At 39.2% G+C, this 7,221-nt stretch overlaps 1 long non-coding RNA gene across 1 annotated transcript; it reads right to left on the reverse strand.

The window, feature by feature from the left end:
- Nucleotides 1-499: 499 nt before the first annotated feature.
- Nucleotides 500-4,219, reverse strand: LOC144037731 (uncharacterized). Its single transcript, XR_013289027.1, has 3 exons — nt 3,976-4,219; nt 2,125-2,301; nt 500-1,041 (listed from the first exon to the last, which is right to left on the reverse strand). It is a non-coding gene; the product is annotated as an uncharacterized LOC144037731 (long non-coding RNA).
- Nucleotides 4,220-7,221: the final 3,002 nt, after the last annotated feature.

The following is a 7,221-nucleotide window of genomic DNA, read 5'->3' on the forward strand; positions in this document are numbered from 1 at the left end:
TTTACATGGAACAAGTCCAAAATGCAGCCCTGCAATGCATCATAATAATGAATTCTATCTTTTCTTAATCAAACAGCCTATAAATGGTTGTTATTTTGACCTTTTTTGAGGGGTGTTCCAACTCTGTCGGGATGATGAAGAGGGAGTGTGTGACTTCAAATGTGTGCGAAAGGCTGTTTTAAATTGCATTTTTTTTTTTTTTTTTTTTTTGATATACAGAACAAAAAAAGTGCTCTGAAAGTTTTTGTTTGAGCTTTCATCATCTTTGCATTTCCTATTTCCATCCACAAACTGCTGGTTGACTTTGAAAATGTTCTTTTTTAGCAAATCCATCTGGACGCGCATTAACGTCCCGCAGGCCCACCCTGGAATGATGCTGAATACACAATTGTGCTATTTTTCTCTCTTGTTTAATGGTGTGAATAACACTGAGGAATGTAATGAGGGACTGATTGATACGTCGTCATCGTAGGGGGGGAAAAAAAAAAAAAAAAAAAACATACCCAGCTGTACTGTGTATGTGCGTGTGCCTTAATGTTGACAGAAATAACACGCACGCACACAAGTGATATGCAAATGAAAATGACACCTCTTGTCAACAGATTGCACCGTCATGAGTGCGACTTCATAAGCAAAGTAACATATTTGCATACGCAGTGACGGCGGGGTTGTTTTCAAAGCAAACACCCACATTTTGTTCAGATCTCACGCAAATAAAGGGGTCCCGGCGTTAAAGTTTGGCGCCTACGGGCTCTTTTGAGGCTTCAGCCTGCCGAGGTGATTAATGACTTTCTATGAATAGAACGCGCCGTTAAAACCTTTGATCGATGCTTTGACGTTTGCCAAGCATCCCGGCATATACATCACACCGGCTTTTTGTTCTCTTTCAGGAAAACTCGTAAGGCGGATGGGGCGAGAGCTGGAGGTGAGGCGTGTGAACAAAGCTTACAGTCTTGATGACTTCCGACACTCACGGTTGACAGTCTCATGACATCCGGGATCTTAATCAGTAGCCTCTTTTGTGCAGACATTTCCTCAAAACTGTAACAGAACACACCAATATGCATTTTTAGGGCTGCGTCCGATTCTGATATTTAGAAGAAGAAAAATTCCCATTACCATTAATTTAAAAAAATTGGGGGGTTTTTGGTCCCCTTAATGCTTACAAGAATAAAGTTTTACTTTACTTTGTTCTTTCGTGTTTGCTTAGCTTTACAACAGAGAAAAAAAAATTCACCGAATCTTTGCAGCGTCTTTGTGGGTATGTTTAGATGTCATTGCCTTACAATGAAATCCGTTTTTTAAAAATAAAAATAAGTAAAATTGCACCCAAAAAAAGGCAATTTTTGCAGATTTAAAACAGTAAAACTATCAAACGATTAATTAGTTTGCATTTTGTTTTTTACTTTTGTTTTTTAGATGCAGTTAGTGTCACTCTAAAATCATTTGGGTCAAAAATAATGCAATTTGGGTCCAAAATGGACTGATCCACTTGCGTGGGTCAATTTGACCCAATTTTCGGAGTTGTTTTGCATGAAACGATAAAAAAAATGGGGTCGGTTTGTATCAAATAAGACAAAAAAAATTGGGGCGTTTTGTACAAAATCACTCCAAAAAATTGCGTCATTTTGTACGAAATTTGGGTCAAATTGACCCAAGTAGTAGTTTGTAGTTTTTAGAGCAAATTTTTGATAGATTTAATTTAATTTTTAAAATGCTTCATTTTAGTTTTTATGAGTTGTAGTATTAGTTTCAGTTTTTGTAAATACATGGAGTATTTGAGTGAAAGGCAAAAAAAAAATACCACTGATACCACTTCAGAAAGTGGAATATTCCATGATGCGGTTTATGCGGCACTGCAATAATAGAGGTTAAGGTGGAAAAATCCAGACTTTTCAAGGCAGTGTGAAAGGGGCTTCTGTTGCCGTTTATTAAAACGTGAGTATCTTCATGCAGGCAGGATTCTTATTCTGGCTTTTGGTTTAGAATTTTCGCATTCCTTTGTAAGCGCAAGTGTACCTAACAAAGTGGCATGTGCGTTAATAGAATTTCCCCCTTTTTTTTTTTTTTTTTTTTGCTGTGCCGTAACTTTTACAATGGTTATTTTCACTGACTTATCCCCACCTGTGTGCATCTTCCCTGTTTGTGTTTCGTGCTCCGTGACATCCATAATTGATGGGCAGGGCCAGAGGGCGCGTCGCAGCTCCTCCACACCGTCGCCGTCAGTGTGACGAGGCCGACAGGACGACACGCCGCAGCCGCCGCCACCTCACTCGCTCACTGACACCATAGACTGCACTTCTGGGACAGGTACACCAACAAAGGCAGGTAAGAGAATGGAGATCGGAGTGTGAAAGTTAGAAATGAAGGATAGCTATACAGTATAGGGACCAAAAGTTTATCAATAAGTGTGGAATTGTTAAAAATAAAACGGTTTGTAGTGGATGAAAGTCAAGCCAAAGTTGACCAGTTGATGACATCATCGATCAATTTCAAACTAAACTTTATTTATAAAGCACATTAAAACGAGCATTGCCGTATACAAAGTAAAACAAGAAAACAAAACAAAATACAGTGACAAAGATGGTTAAGGGAAATGTATTGAAGTAAAATATGTTTTGTTTTGTTCTTTAGGAAATACAGTGGTCTAAAAGTTAAACTTTCCAGAAATATAACTAACGAAATAAAGTAGAAAATTATCCTTCATTTATGTTTCAATTGTTGTGGAATTTTGCAGTTAGGCGAGATGAATGAAACAGTCTTTTGGGTTTCTTTATATTTGAAGCTTCAAATATACACAATTCTTACAGAGCAGTCTACAAGAAGTGACCTGTGAGAGGGTGCGCAATAAATTATCATGGGAAGATTTTTTTATGCGGCCTGGTCAGGTTTTCTATGAGGAGAAAGGGAGGGGTCAGCTAGACAGGAAAGCAAGCAGCAGGCTTATCAGTCAATTCGATATTGCTAAGTGAAAAGTCCATTGTTAAAGACAATACAGGTGTCCACAATACAGTATCAACTTAGGTGAATACGTGCTAAATAATTATTTACCATAGCGCATGCTTGGACAAAGCTACACATAGCAGACAGGAAGAGGGAGCCAGCAGGTGCCCGGCTTGATGCGGCCCTTCATAATAGCACCACTTAAACGTCTACCACCTCACAACATGCGCGGCACAATTTCTTTCACGGCTTTAATAATAGCATCATTAGTCAAAGGTACAGGAAACTGCGGGCTCCTGTGAGACGTTAATATCTGTTATAAGATCCTGGCTTGCAGGAAATTGCACTACTTTTGCAAGCCAAAGGCAAATTTAAGTAACTGTAACTTTGCACTTGATATATATATATATATATAGCATTGTAGCAAGGGTCCAACTGGGGAAATCAAAATGATCAGCCGACCAAAGACGTGGTGCAGACACATTCAATCACGCTGGATGCAAGAAGAAGAAATAGTCCTGGTTCCTGGCTGACAAGGAATCTCGCAGCACACAAATAGGAAGATGTTTTCAGTGAGGGAGGTGCAGTGGAGAGGCAAGGGGGTGGAGTGATATTTTTTCTGCAAGATTATTGCATTGAAGAACAACATTTGTGGATTTCTTACCAATGTATAATTCTTATTTCTTACTGAGCAACTGACAGCCTGTGGCAAAATGGCCGCCCCATGAGATGGATCAAATGGAAGGATTTTGCGGCTTTTTTCATTTTCACACAAACACAATTTTAATCAGAATAATGTCAGTAAGGTGGGTGCTTTAGGACCCAGATGCGGGAAGGCAGAGCAAGGAGGCAGAGGTGCAGTCCAAAAAAGAGGTGTTAATTTCTAATCAAAAAGCTAACTTCAAAGAACAAAATAAACTGAACTAACAAAACATGAAGCTAAACATGACAAAACAACTTAGGCAAAACTAACAACATGACATGGATCCTGATAAGGCAAAAAAGGTCAGCGTGACGTGGCGAAAGACTTACGACAGTGGCAACAATGAACCGACACAGACAGGGGGGAGACAACCGACTAAATACACCAACACTAATGACATAACAAGACACACCTGGCTGAGGGCACTGATTGGATGACACATGAGGGTAATGGGGAAAGGTGGACACAATCAGGGATCAGGGTTGACAAAGACACCAAACAAGGAAGGGCAAGTGACCTGAAACGAGAGGAGTCAGACTTTTCACAATAAAACAGGAAATGACAAGACAAGGGGAAAACAAGCTAAACATGACAGGGAGTAAACAAGACTGAAAATAAACATGACAAATACCATGTTTAGACTAGTGAGAGCACATAGAACATGCAAAGTATTAGTGTCAATAATTTTTTTTGATTCATATATCAAATCAATATAATCTAAATACTATTGGAATTTTCACATTTCACTGTATTATATCAACAAATAATCAAAATAAAATTTCCAGAACGGCCATTTTTGCACTTGGTCAGGATTCCATCACCGTGAGATATATCTTGTGTTGCAGCTCTGCTCGGAATCATAAAGTCAGTGAAGCATGAGAGTATCACTTGAGTTTTTTTTTTTCTTCTTCTTCTGCACCGTGTCCAAAGGGGGATCATCTTTCTTAAATATTTTGTATCTTTCTACCTTTTTTTTTCTCTTATCGTCCCAATGTTCCACCACCGGCATCATCACATATACACACGGACGTTCAAACCTCCGGTGTACTTTTCATGAAGCGCACAGCATGAATTTTACATTCAAAAAAAAAAAAAAAACTACCACTGACCACTGCAGCTTCAGCAGCCAACACACACACACACACACACACACATACATATATGTAGTCGACATGCCCAAATCAACATGACCCACAAGTCTACAGGGGCACAAACAGCAAGCAGCCGGTCATCAATCTCATTTTAAATGAATACTGATCAAAACACGCCTCAAGTGACTGACATCAAAGCTCCTCTCTGATGTTTTATTGATCATAAAAATCTTATTAAGTATTTTCCAACATTATTTATTTCTGATGGGACTCGTGAGTGCCTGAACGCAGCGTGGCCGGCTTGACATATTGAGGAAGGGGGGGGGGGGGGGGGGTCCTCGCTACTGTAAAGCCAGCCGATGTAAAGGCTGCTCGATAAACAAACATCCCTCAAGGCGCAAAAGAGAGCGAGCGGGCGTCTATGGGAGATGATAACGTTGAGATGAATATTATATGCGGCATGAAAGGCACGATCCATTCACTTAATGTTGAACATGTACGACATCATAGTTCTGTTTGGAAATGAGAGCAGATGACAATTACAGTACGCCCTCCTTATGATTTTTGCTTTGGCTTGAAAAAGTGGGTTTATTTTTTTATATACTGGCAAGGATATGTTTCTGATCGTCTTAGCTTTAGTTTGGGTTTTAGGCTTCCATTATACTCTATCATACAAAAATAGTACAACAGACAACAATAGAGTAGTAGTTAGTCAATGTACATCTTATATAATAGTGTGAATGTATTGTTCCCTCAAAAATAATTCCTAAATTCAGCCATTGATAGCTAAACCATTGGCAACAAAAGTGAGTACACCCCTCAGTGAAACTGCCCAAAGTGTCAATATTTTGTGTGGTCTTGTCACTTTCGAGGCATGACACTGAGGAGGGGAAATGACTCAGTTAAGACATTTTCACGTACTCACTTTTGTTGCCAGGCGTATATGCCTGATTGTATTATTATATTTTATATATAAATGGAAGAATCTGCCTCTCCACGTTCAAACTGCTCCCACAATGGAGTGTTTTAAGTCTCGTCTTAAGACCCGCTTTTATTCCTTGGCGTGAATTATGTGGTCTTTCCGTGTTTTTTTAATTTTATTTGTTTTTCAATTATTTTCAACATATTAATTTTTTTATTTCACTTATTGTATTTTATTGACTGTTTTTTATTTTTGTAATTGGTTTAACTAGATTCGACGTGTATGTGCAGCACTTTAAAAACGCTTGTTTATGAAATGTGCTGTAGCAATAACGTGGATTGAATTGGATTGGATATACTGTATATGTTTTGCTCCGTGTTTATTTTAATTTATCATTTGCTTAAAGGAGTATAACATCAAAGCTATTCTTTAGCCCGTCTATGGTGTTTCCCATTATTTGTTAGCATTAAGCTAGTGGAGTTTTGTGCCACTTTTCACAATCAGTTGGATAATTTGATTTTGATCCTGCAAACTAACCAACAGATTAAATTTATGATTCCACTCTTGTTTAGTTTCTCATTAGATAGTGCCGGTATACCTAATTATGTCCAGTCCACAGTTGGACGAGGATTTTCATGAGCAGCACCTTGACACAGCAGGCCTTGACTCCATGTTCCAAAATGGGCATTAGTGTGAAGAAACACGTCAATAGCCAGAATCCATCTGGGCGCCGCGTTTCGATTGCTCTGGCATGCGAATGCCATATTAATGGAGGGTAAACATGAGCATGCGGCAAACTGGCAGACAGAATCCCACTGCTTTCCTTTTACGGCATATTTATGAGGATAAATAGCTTTCCAATAAGCAATCTCCGCCTGCCTTTCTCCGCCTTGTCTTCAGATCTTCCTCGATATTGCATCTGTCTCTCATGCTTTTTATCATCATGTCCCTTTTTTTTTTTTTTATGCTTGTCTTACTTTGACAAAAGGCCATCATGGGGGAAGACGCTACTTCATTACATAGAGGTGGGCGGCGCTGTTGTCCGTATGTTGACAGTGATGCATGCACATGGAGACAAACACATCCATGTATTCTCTTTAAAACACAGCCACATTTCAACAAGCGATTACTTCCTGACTGTGTCTTTCCATCCAAGTTCTTGTCTGACAAGCCCCACCCCAACACACTCACAAACACACACACACACACACACACAGAACTCCAGGGTCTCGCTTGCCTGCACCCCCGTAATAGTTTTCCACACCGCAATCTATCCGTTGCCCGTCGAGTCAATTGAGTGTATTATATTCGTAATTGGAGGCTATTGATTGACAGCCTTGTGAGCCGCGGCAGAAAAAAAAAAAAAAAAAAAAAGATATTTGTACAAAAAAAAAAAAAGATTCAGGAATCAACACACAAAGGCTGTTTCAATTCTACGCACACACATACATGCACAAAGTTTACGCTGAGTTGCTCAAATGAAGGTTAAGGAATATAATTTGCTCAAGGTTATTTGATCACAGTGGGATTCATTTTAGCATACTACAGATTAAGATGGGAGT

This window comes from Vanacampus margaritifer, chromosome 17 (genome assembly GCF_051991255.1).
Source record: "Vanacampus margaritifer isolate UIUO_Vmar chromosome 17, RoL_Vmar_1.0, whole genome shotgun sequence".
Taxonomy (NCBI): Eukaryota; Metazoa; Chordata; class Actinopteri; order Syngnathiformes; family Syngnathidae; genus Vanacampus; species Vanacampus margaritifer.